General features: G+C 43.2%; 1 protein-coding gene across 8 annotated transcripts in view; it reads left to right on the top strand.

Annotated features, from left to right (window-relative positions):
• LOC121284747 (metalloreductase STEAP3-like) overlaps positions 1-16454 on the top strand; it is a 52767-nt gene that overhangs the window by 11916 nt on the left and 24397 nt on the right. For 3 of the 8 annotated variants that reach the window (XM_041200307.1, XM_041200299.1, XM_041200301.1), the window contains exon 2: positions 12503-12657. The exons of 3 other annotated variants lie outside the window; for them this stretch is intronic. The gene's annotated coding sequence lies outside the window, so the exon portion shown is untranslated. Of the gene's footprint in view, positions 1-12502; positions 12658-13426; positions 13807-15094; positions 15169-16454 lie in introns of all 8 variants that reach the window. 2 more of the 8 variants (XM_041200303.1, XM_041200302.1) reach the window with 2 other exon arrangements.

The following is a 16454-nucleotide window of genomic DNA, read 5'->3' on the forward strand; positions in this document are numbered from 1 at the left end:
GTAAGAATAAACAGTGATGGTTTATTAAGGGATAGGGCAGAGCATCAAATCATATGTGCTCACTCAGAAACCTCCAGGACCTGACTTACAATTCCCAGTTGCCCATGCTGTACAGTGATTCATCAGTGCTGTCACATGATCAGTACACTTCCTTTCTCTTAAAGGGACAGGGTATCTCATTTTTTACCACAACATGCTGTTTACTTACCCAAGTAACAAAATACTAACACAATGCGTGCTTCTCCAACCAGACCCTACTCTAAACTACTCATTAACATTGTAGCCCGCGCTACAATGAGTAATACAGTCACATGGTCAATCTGCTCACATTCTCTTAAAGGTGTATTGCACCCCAGATTACCACAAAGGTCATTTTCAAATAGTGGAGAGAGGAATTTTAAACAACTGATTTAAATTTGTATTTTAATTTCAGAGCCATCGGAGTTAATGTGGCACTGAAATAAAGGTAAACCAGATATACCAAGGTGTGATTCGTGCCTTGTATTTCACAGTAAATCCCTGATATTTAAAAAGTAAACAAGTTTTCGGGGCATACTTTAATTGTCGTTTTCTGTAACCCACTATTATGGTTTACTTTTAAGTGGATTTAATAGTTTCTTTGGCTCATGGCTCCAGTTATTGGAAAGACTTTAAAAAGCTTCATTTTTGGGAATACTAGTTCTTCAACCAGGCCAGTTAATGGCACAATTATTAGTTGGATACTACTCTGTTTGCAGTATATGTTACTAACTTGCCTGCGAGATTTTCAGCCAAGTACAGATCTAGTGTTCACCAAGGGGAATTTGCTTGTGGGTGGCTATGGTGAATGAATTCTCTCACTGGGCAAATGTGTTTTCTGAAGAGTTGGAATAGTATTAATAATTCAGTTCTAGGTTGTTTTCTTTCTGGCTTGAGAATTAAGATCACACCAAAAGTTTTTTGGGGCTGGGGAATTGGAACTCTCATTGGTTCTGTGTACTCTGGTGGAAGTGTAAATTTTCAAAGTTGAATTTTTTAGTTCATCGGCCATTTGGCTTCATCCTGTCAGGATGCATTTATATTGCAAATTTGGCATTGTTATGTCGTTTCTACTTTTCAGCAATGATTGCAGTGTTAGAATATGCTGGAGGAGAGAGTCTTGCACTTCTTGGTTTGAAACCACATTAAGTCTAACTTCAGTGCAGTGTGAAGCCTGCTTTTATAAAAAGAAATGCCTGTGGGCCTGTTGGACCTCTGGAGCATGTTTTAAAATTACAGGGAGGTCAGTGGCTACTTCTATCCATGATCTTGAAGCATTGAATTTGTAACCTTTAGAAGTGGGGTTCTGTGCACGTCTACAATCTGCATGTGCAAGCAGCCTTCTGGGTGTCTCCTGAGAGAAATTCAGTTTGAACCAGGTAGTATAAATGAGAGGGAGCTTTCATGGAACTATTAGTTACAGCTGTCACTAAATTCTTGAGTCTGTCCTATGTTGCTTTTTTTTGCTCAAAAATGTAACTGTTAAATATTTTGGAATATTGTTAAAATCACCTGTCAGGATTGGATAGCAATAAGCTGGGATCTTCCTTGTAAACCCTACTTTCTGCTAGAAGAGCAACTAAAGCCCTGTTTTCCAGTAAACTGGAATTCCAGTAAATTTCTCTGAAGAAATGGGAGCAGATCTGGTAAAATTCCTGGCCACAGACTGTAGTTGTTTTAGTAAAGAATAAGGCATTCTTCACAACATGCCTGTGCTAATTCCATATCAGAGGTATTTATTTTAGTCCAATCTGTTCACTTTCTTGTCCTTTTTAATATGCTTATCTAATTACTAGTCATCAACTTGTATTTATAAAGTGCCTCTAAGCTAATAAAATATTCCAAGGTGCTTCACGAAGCATTGTAAAACAAAATTAGTCACCAAGCCACATAAGGTGATACCAAGGCTGAAAGACATAAAATCTACCACTTTGACCAAGTTTAAGGAGCATCTCAAAAGAAGAGAGAGAGAGAGAGGTGGAAAAGTTTAGGGAGGGACGTCCAGTATGTAGGCAGTTAAAGGCACACCCAGAAATGAGGGAGCAATTAAAACTGGGGATGTTCAAGCGGCCAGAATCAAATCAGCGCAGATATATCAAACATTTGTGGGGCTGGTGATTACAAAGATAGGAGGAGGCGAAAGTCACTTGGTAAAGTGTATTGCCACATTGTAAATCGAGAACTACAGGCCAGATAGCCTAACAGTTGTTGTTGGGAAAATGCTAGAATCTATTCAGGAAGTTGTAATAATGCATTCAGAAAAACATAGTATGATTAGAGCAAGTCAACATGGTTTTACTAAGGAGAAATCCTGTTTGACAAATTTATAAGACTTTGAGCATTTAACTAGGAAAGTAGATAAAGGGGAATCAGTAGAAGTAGTATGCCTGCATTTCCAAAAGGCATTCAATAAGGTGCCGTACAAAAGGTTAATAGGCAAGTTAGGGCTCATGGAGTTGGGGGTAATATATTAGCGTGGATAAAGGGTTGGTTAGTGGAGAGAAAACAGGGAGTGTGCATAAACAAGGTTTTTCAAGATGGCAGACAGTGAAGTGCTGCAAGGATCAGTGCTGGGGTCTCAGCTATTTACAATCTATATTAATCTGTCTCTTCATATAAGCTTGCTGATGATACCAAACTAGAAGGTGGAAAGGTAAGCTGTGGGGAGGACACAGAGGCTGCAAAGAGATTACAACAGGTTAGGTGACTGAGCAATAAGATGGAGTATAGTACTGGGAATTGTGAAGTTATTCATTTTGGTCATAATAAAAAAGCAGAATATCTTTCAAAAGTTGAGAAACTTGTAAGTTTTGCTGTTCAAAGACTTGGATGTGCTTGTAAAAGGAATGCAGGAAATTAGCATGCAGGTGCAGTAAGCAATTAGGAAGGCAAATGGCATGTTGGCCTTTATTGCAAGGAATACAAGAATAAAGAATTCACGGTACAGTTGTACAGGGTTTTGGTAAGACTGCACCTGGAATACTGTGTGCAGTTTTGGTCTCCGCATGTAAGAAAGGATGTAGGGTACAGCAAAGGTTTACTAAATTCGCCCTTGGGATGAGGGGGTTGACCTATGATAACAGGCTGAGTAAATTGGGCTTAAATTCTCTAGAGTTTAGAAGAGTGAGAGAGAATCTCATTGAAACTTACTTGGTTGTTTCTGCCTGTTGGGGAATCTAAAACACGATGGGGGACACAGTCTCAGGATAAGGGGTCAATAATTTAGCACTGAGATGAGGGGAAATTACTTCACTCAAAAGGTTGTGAATCTTTGGAATGCTCTACTCCAGAGGATTGTAGATGCTCCATCGTTGAATACCTTTAAGGCTGGGATAGGCAGATTTTTGGTCTGTCAGAGAATTAAAGGATAGGAGGAGCGGGCAGGAAAATGGAGTTGAAGCCCAAGATCAGCCATGATCATATTGAATGCAGAGCAGGTTCGATGGACCGGAAGGTCTACTCTTGCACCTGTTTCTTGTGTTCTCATGTGTTCTTGAGTATTAATACCAGCTTTATGTCTTTACCTTCAATGTAATCAACCAGTTGAAATATTTCTTCATAATTCATTCTCATTTTTCAAAATTCTGAGTTAAGTCAATAACATTTGCACACATGCTTCTATTAGATAATGACCAGAAAGAAGACATTCACTTTTCATTCCCTCTCCTTAGCAGCTTCATAACCAATTTCAGGCAATGTGGTAAACACATGAATTAAAGCCGAGTCAGGGTGTTGCTGAGGCATTTAGAAAAGGCACCATGTCCTCTGTATTAGTGACATCTGGTTTATGGAAGGTCATCCATAACAGTGGCATTATCGATCTCATTACAAATCCTGCTGTAGGTTTAAAATTATTTAGAAAGGGTAGTTGATGTTAAGAATTGCAATTTCATAAAACAAATACTTTCTAAGATGTGACCTTGTACTGAACAAGGATTGGCTTATCAATGTTTAATAAGTTCCTATTACATTATTTTGTAATTTAATTTCAATTATGCATTAACAGGTCACTGTCTCTGTTAAAATAATAGACTAAGGATTTTAATGTGAACACATTAACAACAATGACAGTTTGCACTTGTGTAACACTATTAACATAGAGAATTAGAACATAAGAAATAGGAGCAGGTAGGCCATTTGGTCCCTTGGGCCTGCTCTGCCATTCAGTAGATCATGTCTGATCTGATTGTGGCCTTAACTCCACTCTCTTGTCTGCCGCCCGCCCCCCCTCCTTACTCTTAACTACCTTGTAGATCAAAAATATGTGTTGGAATATTCCAAAGCATTTCGCAGATATGGTAATGGACAGTGAGAGATGAAGAGTTGAACTTTGAGCTTTTTAATGAGTTGGTGGAAGGTCAGAGTCAAAGGAACAAAGGGGCTTGATAAGGTTGCAAAGATTCAGTGGGGTGAAACTATGGATAGTTTTGAAGTCTTTTAAGAATTTTAAGTTTAATATCCTGATGGAGACCTGTGGTTAATATAGGCCCTTAAGGGCAGAGGTGATTGCTGAGCAAGATTTAATGTGGAACAGGATGTATGCAGCACAGTTTTGTGCAAGTTGCTACTGTAAGGAGGATGAAAGGAGGCCAGCAAAAATTGTTCAAATTGACAAAGGCACTTGAGTGTGTGTTCAGCTGCTAATCTTGCAGCATAATTCCAAACTCTTGCATTTCTAAATTATTTACATTTGAAGACCTGAAGAATACCTAAAACTTAACTTCCTCTGCATCCCCAAAAAGAGAAAAATGAGCCAACCTAAAAAAAAAGGATAAAAACAAAAAACTGCGAAGGCTGGAAATCCAAAACAAAAACAGAATTACCTGGAAAACTCAGCCGGTCTGGCAGCATCGGCGGAGAAGAAAAGAGTTGACGTTTCGAGTCCTCATGACCGTTCAACAGAACTGATTTTTCTTTACAAGGAGAGGGTTGAAATAAATGGGGGGTGGGGGTGGGGGAGAGAAGTGGAGGGAGGGGGTGTTGTTGTAGGGACAAGCAAGCAGTGGTAGGAGCAGACCATCAAAAGATGTCACATACAAAAGAACACAGAGGTGTTGTAGTTGGTGATATTATCTAAACGAATGTGCTAATTAAGAATGGATGGTAGGGCACTCAAGGTATAGCTCTAGTGGGGGTGGGGGGGCATAAAAGATTTAAAAATAATGGAAATAGGTGGGAAAAGAAAAATTTATATAAATTATTGGAAAAAAAACAAAAGGAAGGGGGAAGAAACAGAAAGGGGGTGGGGATGGAGGAGGGAGCTCAAGACCTAAAGTTGTTGAATTCAATATTCAGTCCGGAAGGCTGTAAAGTGCCTATCCGGAAGATGAGGTGCTGTTCCTCCAGTTTGTGTTGGGCTTCACTGGAACAATGCAGCAGGCCAAGGACAGACATGTGGGCAAGAGAGCAGGGTGGAGTGTTAAAATGGCAAGTGACAGGGAGGTTTGGGTCATTCTTGCAGACAGACCGCAGGTGTTTTGCAAAGCGGTCGCACAGTTTACGTTTGGTCTCTCCAATGTAGAGGAGACCGCATTGGGAGCAATGAATACAGTAGACTAAGTTGGGGGAAATGCAAGTGAAATGCTGCTTCACTTGAAAGGAGTGTTTGGGTCCTTGGACGGTGAGGAGAGAGGAAGTGAAGGGGCAGGTGTTACATCTTTTGCGTGGGCATGGGGAGGTGCCATAGGTGGGGGTTGAGGAGTAGGGGGTGATGGAGGAGTGGACCAGGGTGTCCCGGAGGGAGCGATCCCTACGGACTGCTGCCGGGGGTGTGAAGGGAAGATGTGTTTGGTGGTGGCATCATGCTGGAGTTGGCGGAAATGGCGGAGGATGATCCTTTGAATGCGGAGGCTGGTGGGGTGATAAGTGAGGACAAGGGGGACCCTATCATGTTTCTGGGAGGGAGGAGAAGGCGTGAGGGCGGATGCGCGGCAGATGGGCCGGACACGGTTGAGGGCCCTGTCAACCACCGTGGGTGGAAAACCTCGGTTAAGGAAGAAGGAGGACATGTCAGAGGAACTGTTTTTGAATGTAGCATCATCAGAACAGATGCGACGGAGGCGAAGGAACTGAGAGAATGGGATGGAGTCCTTACAGGAAGTGGGGTGTGAGGAGATGTAGTCGAGGTAGCTGTGGGAGTCGGTAGGTTTGCAATGGATATTGGTGGACAGTCTATCACCAGAGATTGAGACAGAGAGGTCAAGGAAGGGAAGGGAAGTGTCAAAGATGGACCAGTGAAAATGATGGAGGGGTGGAGATTGGAAGCAAAATTAAGAAATTTTTCCAAGTCCCGACGAGAGCATGAAGCAGCACTGAAGTAATCATCGATGTACCGGAGAAAGAGTTGTGGAAGGGGGCCGGAGTAGGACTGGAACAAGGAATGTTCCACATACCCCATGAAGAGACAGGCATAGCTGGGGCCCATGTGGGTACCCATAGCTACACCTTTTATTTGGAGGAAGTGAGAGGAGTTGAAGGAGAAATATTTCAGTGTGAGAACAAGTTCAGCCAGGCGGAGGAGGGTAGTGGTGCATGGGGATTGTTCGAGCCTCTGTTCGAGGAAGAAGCTAAGGGCCCTCAGACCATCCTGGTGGGGGATAGAGGTGTAGAGGGATTGGACATCCATGATGAAGAGGAAGCGGTTGGGGCCAGGGAACAGGAAATTGTTGATGTGACGTAAGGTGTCAAAGGAATCACGGATGTAGGTGGGAAGGACTGGACAAGGGGAGAGAGAATGGAGTCAGGATAACGAAAAATGGAGTTCCATGGGGCAGGAGCAAGCTGACACGATCGGTCTACCGGGACAGTTCTGTTTGTGGATTTTGGGTAGGAGGTAGAAGCGGGCCGTCCGAGGTTGGGCGACTATCAGGTTGGAAGCTGTGGGAGGAAGATCCCCAGAGGAGATGAGGTCAGTGACAGTCCTGGAAACAGTGGCTTGATGTTCAGTGGTGGGGTCATGGTCCAGGGAGAGGTAGGAGGAAGTGTCTGCGAGTTGACGCTCAGCCTCCGCAAGGTAGAGATCAGGCGCCAGACAACAACAGCACCACCCTTGTCAGCGGGTTTGATGACAATGTCAGGGTTGGACCTGAGAGAATGGAGTACAGTAAGTTCAGAGAGAGAGAGATTAGAATGGGTGACAGGAACAGAGAAATTGAGACAACTAATGTCGCGCCGACAGTTCTCAATGAAAAAATCAAGAGAAGGTAAGAATCCAGAGGGAGGGGTCCAGGTGGAGGGAGAATATTGGAGGTGGGTAAAAGGATCCGTTGAACGTGGAGAGGACTCCTGCCCAAAGAAGTGATCCCAGAGACGAAGACGGCGGAAGAAGAGTTCAGCATCATGCCAAGCCTGAAATTCATTGAGGTGAGGGCGTAAGGGTATGAAACTAAGACCTTTGCTAAGCACTGAACATTCAGCGTCGGAGAGGGGAAGGTCAGGGGGTATAGTGAATACACGGCTGGGGCTGGGATTGGAAGATGGGAAGATGGGGTCAGGACGGAGGGACAGGCAGGGTTGGAGGGTCCTAGATGGGTGTTGGTGTTGATGAGTTCTTGGAGCTTGTGTTCCTTAGCACTTGAGAGAAAGAGAAAAACTTTTTTGTTGAGGCGTCGGATGAGACGAAGAATAAAATGAAACTGGGGGCACGCGCAGATTTGAAAAAGGGTACGGCGGTGCTGCTGGAGGGAGAGGTCGAGTGTGTTCATATGGCGGCACATGGCACTGAGTGTGGATCTTTGAATGTGACGGGAACAGCAGTCCGAGAAACGTTTTATGTCCCGGAGATACCTGTAATCCTGGGTGGGTTCGAAACATGAGGGGTGGAATTTCAGTTGAAATCAACGTGGGGTAAGTTGGAGACGGAGACATTCACTGAGAAAGGAGATATGGCTGTGAAAGCGGGTTTTAGTAAACACCTTGTCAAACACCAGGAGAGAAATGGAAAGCAATGAAGGTGAACAAGGCAAACGAGAGATACGAAAATTTTGTCGCAGAGACGAACAGAACTTTCTCAAGGTTGGCATTTCTTGAAGAGCAGTGGCAGTCAATTAAACACAGAGATAAAAACAAAAAACTGTGGATGCTGGAAATCCAAAACAAAAACAGAATTACCTGGAAAAACTCAGCAGGTCTGGCAGCATCGACGGAGAAGAACAGAGTTGACGTTTCGTGTCCTCATGACCCTTCAACAGAACTGATTTTTCTTTACAAGGAGAGGGTTGAAATATAAGCTGGTTTAAGGTGGGGGTGGGGGAGAGAAGTGGAGGGAGGGAGGGGGTGTTGTAGGGACAAGCAAGCAGTGATAGGAGCAGATCATCAAAAGATGTCACAGACAGAAGAACAAAGAGGTGTTGAAGGTGGTGATATTATCCAAACGAATGTGCTAATTAAGAATGGATGGTAGAGCACTCAAGGTATAGCTCTAGTGGGGGTGGGACTGTCACTGACCTCATCTCCTCTGGGGATCTTCCTCCCACAGCTTCCAACCTGATAGTCGCCCAACCTCGGACGGCCCGCTTCTACCTCCTACCCAAAATCCACAAACAGAACTGTCCCAGTAGACCGATCATGTCAGCTTGTTCCTGCCCCACGGAACTCATTTCTCGTTATCTTGACTCCCTTCTCTCTCCCCTTGTCCAGTCCCTTCCCACCTACATCCATGATTCCTCTGACACCTTACGTCACATCAACAATTTCCAGTTCCCTGGCCCCAAACGCTTCCTCTTCACCATGGACGTCCAATCCCTCTACACCTCCATCCCCCACCAGGATAGTCTGAGGGCCCTTAGCTTCTTCCTCGAACAGAGGCCCAAACAATCCCCATGCACCACTACTCTCCTCCATCTGGCTGAACTTGTTCTCACACTGAAATATTTCTCCTTCAACCCATCTCACTTCCTCCAAATAAAAGGTGTGGCTATGGGTACCCGCATGGGCCCCAGCTATGCCTGTCTCTTTATGGGGTATGTGGAACATTCCTTTCCAGTCCTACTCCGGCCCCCTTCCACAATTCTTTCTCTGGTACATCAATGATTACTTCGGTGCTGCTTCATGCTCTCGTCGGGACTTGGAAAAATTTATTAATTTTGCTTCCAATCTCCACCCCTCCATCATTTTCACGTGGTCCATCTCTGACACTTTCCTCCCCTTCCTTGACCTCTCTGTCTCAATCTCTGGTGATAGACTGTCCACCAATATCCATTACAAGCCTACTGACTCCCACAGCTACCTCGACTACATCTCCTCACACCCCGCTTCCTGTAAGGACTCCATCCCATTCTCTCAGTTCCTTCGCCTCCGTCGCATCTGTTCCGATGATGCTACCTTCAAAAACAGTTCCTCTGACATGTCCTCCTCCTTCCTTAACCGAGGTTTTCCACCCACGGTGGTTGACAGGGCCCTCAACCCTGTCCGGCCCATCTCCCACGCATCCGCCCTCACGCCTTCTCCTCCCTCCCAGAAACATGATACGATCCCCTTGTCCTCACTTATCACCCCACCAGCCTCCGCATTCAAAGGATCATCCTCCGCCATTTCCGCCAACTCCAGCATGATGCCACCACCAAACACAACTTCCCTTCACCCCCCCCACCCCCGTCGGCATTCCGTAGGGATCATTCCCTCCGGGACACCCTGGTCCACTCCTCCATCACCCCCTACACCTCAACCCCCACCTATGGCACCTCCTCATGCTGATGCAAAAGATGTAACACCTGCCCCTTCACTTCCTCTCTCCTCACCGTTCAAGGGCCCAAACACTCCTTTCAAGTGAAGCAGCATTTCACTTGCATTTCCCCCTACTTAGTCTACTGTATTCGTTGCTCCCAATGCGGTCTCCTCTACATTGGAGAGACCAAACATAAACTGGGCGACCGCTTTGCAGAACACCTGCGGTCTGTCCGCAAGAATGACCCAAACCTCCCTGTCGCTTGCCATTTTAACACTCCATCCTGCTCTCTTGCCCACATGTCTGTCCTTGGCCTGCTGCATTGTTCCAGTGAAGCTCAACGCAAACTGGAGGAACAGCACCTCATCTTCCGACTAGGCACTTTACAGCCTTCTGGACTGAATATTGAATTCAACAACTTTAGGTCTTGAGCTCCCTCCTCCAACCCCACCCCCTTTCTGTTTCTTCCCCCTTCCTTTTGTTTTTTTTTCCAATAATTTATATAGATTTTTCTTTTCCCACCTATTTCCATTATTTTTAAATCTTTTATGCCCCCCCACCCCCATTAGAGCTATACCTTGAGTGCCCTACCATCCATTCTTAATTAGCACATTCGTTTAGATAATATCACCAACTTCAACACCTCTGTGTTCTTTTGTTCTTTTGCCTGTGACATCTTTTGATGATCTGCTCCTATCACTGCTTGCTTGTCCCTACAACAACACCCCCCCCCCCCACCTTAAACCAGCTTATATTTCAACCCTCTCCTTGTAGGAGAAATCAGTTCTGTTGAAGGGTCATGAGGCCTAGAAACGTAAACTCTTTCCTTCTCCACCGATGCTGCCAGACCGGCTGAGTTTTTCCAGGTAATTCTGTTTTTGTAAAAAAAAGGAACCGCAAATTAAGAGCTCCCCTTTCCCAAACTGTACCAAGGTGTTGGCCCAAACCTGTTGCAGCATTAATCCACTGAGAGAGGAGCTTCTATCTCTGTCCCAGCCAAACATTAGGAGCCATTTCCAAACCATCTTGATTCCCAAACATTGCCCTGTGCCCAAGTTGAGCACAACAACATCAATAACTCCAAAGTACTGGCTTGTACCATGTGAAAAAACAGTAACTCCACAGCACACATTTCTTTCTTATATAATATTTAAATTAGAAGTAAAATATGATATAAGTGCAATCCCTTAGTTGCATGAAGAGTTTTTAAATAAAACCATTTAAAACTATTCTGCCCAAAACTATGGTTGTGCTGATGTAAGATAAGCAGACATATTTCAAGCGATTCACAGTTCATGATCAGTTATAGTGCATCGCATTCCCATTGATGCAAAGTTGGTTATACAATTTTATCCTTCAGGGCAGAACATAAACAATATAAAGTCTTTGTCATAAACAAGGGCTGGTGTATATGCTGAGGACAAGATTGGTAGGAGTGTCGACCGCACAGGTCTTGTGGATACCAAGCCTCATCTTCAAACTGAGGCCATCTGCCATCATGTTGTATGGCATGACCACCATGCTAAATGGGATAGATTCCATGAAGTGCTGTGGGCCATCGGCAGCAGCAGAAATGAACATCCCCACAATCTGTAACCTCATAGCTTGATATATCTCTTTCTGTACCATTACTATCAAACCAAGGGACCAACCCTGGTTCATTGAGGAGTGTACCAATCCAATCCTGCCAATTTTCACCCCCATCAGTTTAATCCCAGTTATCAGCAAAGTGATGGAAAGTGTCATCAATATTGCTATAAAGCAACACTTAGCAATTACCTGATCACTGATGCTCAGTTAGGGATCCATGAAGGACCAAACAACTCCAAACCTCGTTGGACAAAACATGGACAAAAGAGCTGAATTCCAGAGGTGGTGACAATGACTGCCCTTGAATTCAAGGCAGCATCTGACCAAATGTGACTCAAGAAAAACTAGCAAAATTGAAGTCAGTGAGAATCAGAGAAAATTCTCCACTGGCTGGAGTCATGCCTAGCCCAAAAAAATGATGATTGGAGGCGAGTTATCTCAGCCCCAGGGCATTGCTGCAGGAATTCCTCGGGGTGGTGTCGTAGGTGCAACCATCTTCAGCTGCTTCATCAGTGACCTTCATTAGGTCAGAAGTGGGAATGTTCGCTAATGATTGCACAATGTTCAAGTCCATTCACAATTCCTCAGATATTGAAGCAGTCTGTACCAATATGCAGGAAGTCTTGGACAAACTGCATTGCCCACCTTAGACATTCATTCCAAGATCTGAAAGATGCACTCCATCACGTGCAGTCTCCCCTCCAAGTCACACATCACCCTGACTTCTATTTATGTTTATTTCACTGTTGCTGGGTCAAAATCCAGTACCTTGCTCCCTTACAGAACTGTGGGTGTACCTACACTACAATGACTGGAGTGGTTCAAGAAGGCAGCTTACCACAACCCTCTCAATTAGGGATGGGCAATAAATGCTGGTCTTGTCAGCAATGTCCATAACCCAGGAAGAAATTTTTTTAAGAATCTAATAGTTTCTGGGCTAGCACGAGAAAATTGTCTTCAAGCTACCATTTTTTTATACAAATACTAATGCCCTTCAAGGAAAGGAAACTGTCAACTCTACCTGTGCTTCCTGTTCCCATATTATGTGATTAACTTTATCTTCCGTAGCAACCAGTGATAGCCAATAAAGTATAACATTTGGGGGTGGATTTCAAATAAGAGAAGGGCAAACAAAGCACTAATGGATCTTGAGAGTTGGAAAAGTGATAAATGGCATTTTATGAATCAATGAAACTTTGGAAAAGAAACATAAACTGAATGACTTGACAGGATTGCAGCTACAGGACATAACCCATGAGAGGGATCTTGGACATTCTGGTGAATAGCTCACTGAAATCAAGAGAGTTGGCAGCAGTAAGGAAGACTAGCCAGATTGCATGGAGGACTAGAACATACATCCCAGGAGGTGGTGCTGAATCTGTCTGGTATGTGCAATTTTGATCACTATGTTACAGGAAAGATATCCTGTCTGGATACAATTTGTGGTAGGATGATTGAACTCTGTGGAGAGATTGAAAAGCCTGGGAGTGCTTACTCTGGAAAAGAGAAGGCTCCTGGTGTATGTTATTCATGATTATTCAGGGAATAGGTGAATTGAACCTCAATCGTACTGCAAACTCTGGAACCAGGTTGACATGGCTATAGCTTAGGTTATAGCTTTAAAAAGGGAAGATTCACATGCAGTTTAGATTTGATTTATTTTCTTCAGAGCATACTGAACATATAGAACAGAACTCTCGAGAGTGGAGGCAGCTATTGTGGAAAAAAATTGCAGGAAAATTTCAGTTGTCCATTCCACCAAATATTAATAGCCTATTAATTTTGAGACCTGCCAATTGGACTGGGAAGTCTTTTCTGATCTTATCTTTGTTACTGTGTAATATTAGAGAAAACTCAGTATTGCTTTGCTGTTGATATAAAAGCAAAAATGTGCACCAATTTTTTTCCACTATACTCTTGAGCTGTTTCCTAGAAGGTAAAAAAAGCAATGTCTCTAATAATATACCACAGATCAGGGAAGTTGTAAGTGTGAACTTGCTTCATCTTTTTCATAACATTGCAAGTGTTTTTTATTATTGGTCCTTTAAGAAGGGAAAGTAGTTTTAGGTGCTAGAGCCTACAATTCAATGGATGGAAAGAACGCAATATGTGCAAAAAATATTTGGTAATAGAAAAAACAATATTTATTTTCAGATCATTGTTCTGGATGGAGGAAGCTTCATGAATATCCCCATTCTCAACCATGGGTGGAGCCCAGAACATGAGTACAAGAAGCAAGCTAAAGTGTTTGCAAGTGTCTTCAGCCAAATTGGCCTCCTCCAAAAGACCTCAACATCATTGGTTAGACAGTAGTTATCAACCTGGTGCATGCCATAAAGCATTAAGCAGCAGCTGAGTGCACTGGATGCAGCAAAAGGTCTTGGAGCCATAGTATTCTGGTTGTAGTGCTTCAAAACCTGTGCACTAGAGCTAGCTGTTCTGCTCGCAATGCAAGTTGAGCATAGCTATGACAATGACATCAACCTGATGATGGGGAGGATTGCCCAGGTTGATTCTATCCATAGACATACAAGGTAAATCTAACCCAGTCAATTACTCTCTATCTACCTCCTCCAATCATCTAATTGATGGATAAAATTGAACAATAACATCAACCAGCATGTGTCTCCCCGCCCCCCGCCCCCACCCCCCCCACCCATAACCTGGTCAGTGCCAGAACAATTCTGTTCTAAGCCTCATCAGGCTGTTAATCAAGATTGAGATGCTAATTGGTGAGAGTATTTTCCTTCATTATTAAAGCAACATTTGACCCAGTACAGCACGAGCAGCCCTAGCAAGACTGATGTCAACGGAGTCAAAGGAAAAATCCTCCATTGGTTGGAGTGCTGCCCGACACACAGATTGTGGTGATCAGCCACCAGACATCACAATCACTGACTTATCACTGAAAGAGTTCTTTGGGGAAGGGCCCTTAGCCCAACCATCTTCAGCTGCTGCTATTACAAAAGTTCACAAACAGGGCTGTTTACTTTTGCTTCCACAGCGCTAATTTCCATTTGCAACTCTTCCAATAATAAAGTAGTCCATGCCAGCCCACAGCAGGATTTGGATAATATCCAGGTTTGGGCTGGAAAGTAACAGGTAGTATTTGCATGCAAGTGCCAGGTAATGACTTTCCTAACTAGAGAGAGCTCAGTTATCTCTCCTTGACCTTCGAAATTACCATCATCTACATGGTGGCGATCACTGTTGACCAGAACTGAACTGGGCCAACAATATCAACAGTATGGCTTGGAGCAGCAATTGGGTCTTTGTGTTGAGCAGCTCACCATCTAATCCATCATTGATAAGATTCAACTCAATATGATCAAATACCCACGCTGCACCCTTCCCCCCAGCACACTTTGCTAGATTGGAACAACTGCAACAACGCTTGAAATTTGACATCATCCAAGAGAGATCAATTCTTTTGCCCTTTCCACTGGTTTCAGTAGCCACCCCCTCTACCACCAACACTGGCTGCAGTGTTAACTATCTTCAGGATGTACGGCAGCAACTTGGCACCACCCTCCCCTGAATTACTACTGAGAGGGACATGGGCAGCAATGTTTTATGAACACAATCACCTCCATATTCCCCTCAAATGCACACACCATCCAAACTTGGATAGACATTGCCGTTCCTACAGGGTCACTGGGTCAATATCCTGGGGTTCCTATCTAACACCATTGCCACCAGGACTACAAATATTCAAGTAGAAAGCTCACCACCTTTTCAGGGTAACTGAAATGGGTAATAAAAGTCAACTTGCTTGTGTTGCACATCCTTGGAACGATTTTTTTTAAAATTGTGTTTTAACAGACAGTAGAAACTCTCAGTTGCAGATTAAAGATTTACAGCTGAATGTTTGGAACAAGATAGCAGATCAATTGAAGGTCAGCTACCACTTTTCTAGTTACTCTCTCCCACACATTGTGTTGTTTAACGGAGTGTCCTTGGTTGAGGATCCTGAGTATTTGCTTTGTAAAAATAAATGATTACAAAGTGAAATTTTTTTATGAATACAAGTTTTGAGGTTCAAAAGTTTGAATTAACTCCTCCCCCTGCCATTTTACTAACCTTGTCTGGATTATCATGACATAGCTGAGGGTATAGGTAGCATTTAGTCGCTGGTATTCCAATGTACAGCTTTGTCCTACTGTAGAAATATGCTCCAATATACTTGTGTGTCATTACCAGTATATATGTTCTTGTAATGGTCAGTTTCATTATTCTGAGAGATTTCATTTTGAATAGATAGTTTTCAAATAAAATGCTGTCAAAAACATGAAAGCTTTCAAGGTAACGCACACATTTATTTTTAAATTGTATAATGTCCACTTTTGTGTGATTACAAACATTGCGGAATTCCTTTATTACATCCAGTTGTACATGTGCTTTTAGGACCAAAAACTAAATGCCCATTCTTTTCTTTCTGCTGTTTATATCAAATACATCTTCAATCATCAAAAAAAATCAGAAGCAACACTATTCAAAATTCGCAAGGCCAGGATAGCAATACTTAATGGTTTTATTGACTCGACTCTGGGAGAGATCATAGAATAACTGTATTCAGTAATGGTGCAGTACACATTGTACCAAACTATACTCTGGTTGTAACATACTAATTACCCTAGGAAGACTGTCAGTCTCAGATGTTGTGCATTGTGGAATATATGATGCAAAAAAATTCTTAGACAGCTTTTCACTTTGTCCTTAGCACCACACTGTACCATATGGACACATGGCTTTTACTTTGGAGGGTTTGGTGATACAAAGTTGCTCAATCCTACTGAAGAGGTAGCTAGATATTGCAGCTTTTCTGGAATCTGATCAGATCTCCTCATCAGTGTTAATTTTTTGCCACTAAATAATGCAGCACTTTAATGTAGCACTTCCACTGCTGTGATGCTGTTCTTGCCTTTTTCTCATGGTGGTCATAATTTGAGAGAAAATTTAAAATAGAAACCTGCAGAAAGCTACGGGATGACAGAATAATTCCAAACAAAATGTATTGACACATGTCAAGCTCATTGCAATTATCATCATTCATTACTGGTAAAAGCAAAGTACCGCGGGTGCTGGAAATCGGAAATAAAAACAGAAAATGCTGGTAAAACTCAGCAGGTCTGGCAGCATCTGTGGAGAGAGAAACAGAGTTAACGTTTCAAGTCCATATGAC

This window comes from Carcharodon carcharias, chromosome 12 (genome assembly GCF_017639515.1).
Source record: "Carcharodon carcharias isolate sCarCar2 chromosome 12, sCarCar2.pri, whole genome shotgun sequence".
In the NCBI taxonomy this organism is placed as follows: Eukaryota; Metazoa; Chordata; class Chondrichthyes; order Lamniformes; family Lamnidae; genus Carcharodon; species Carcharodon carcharias.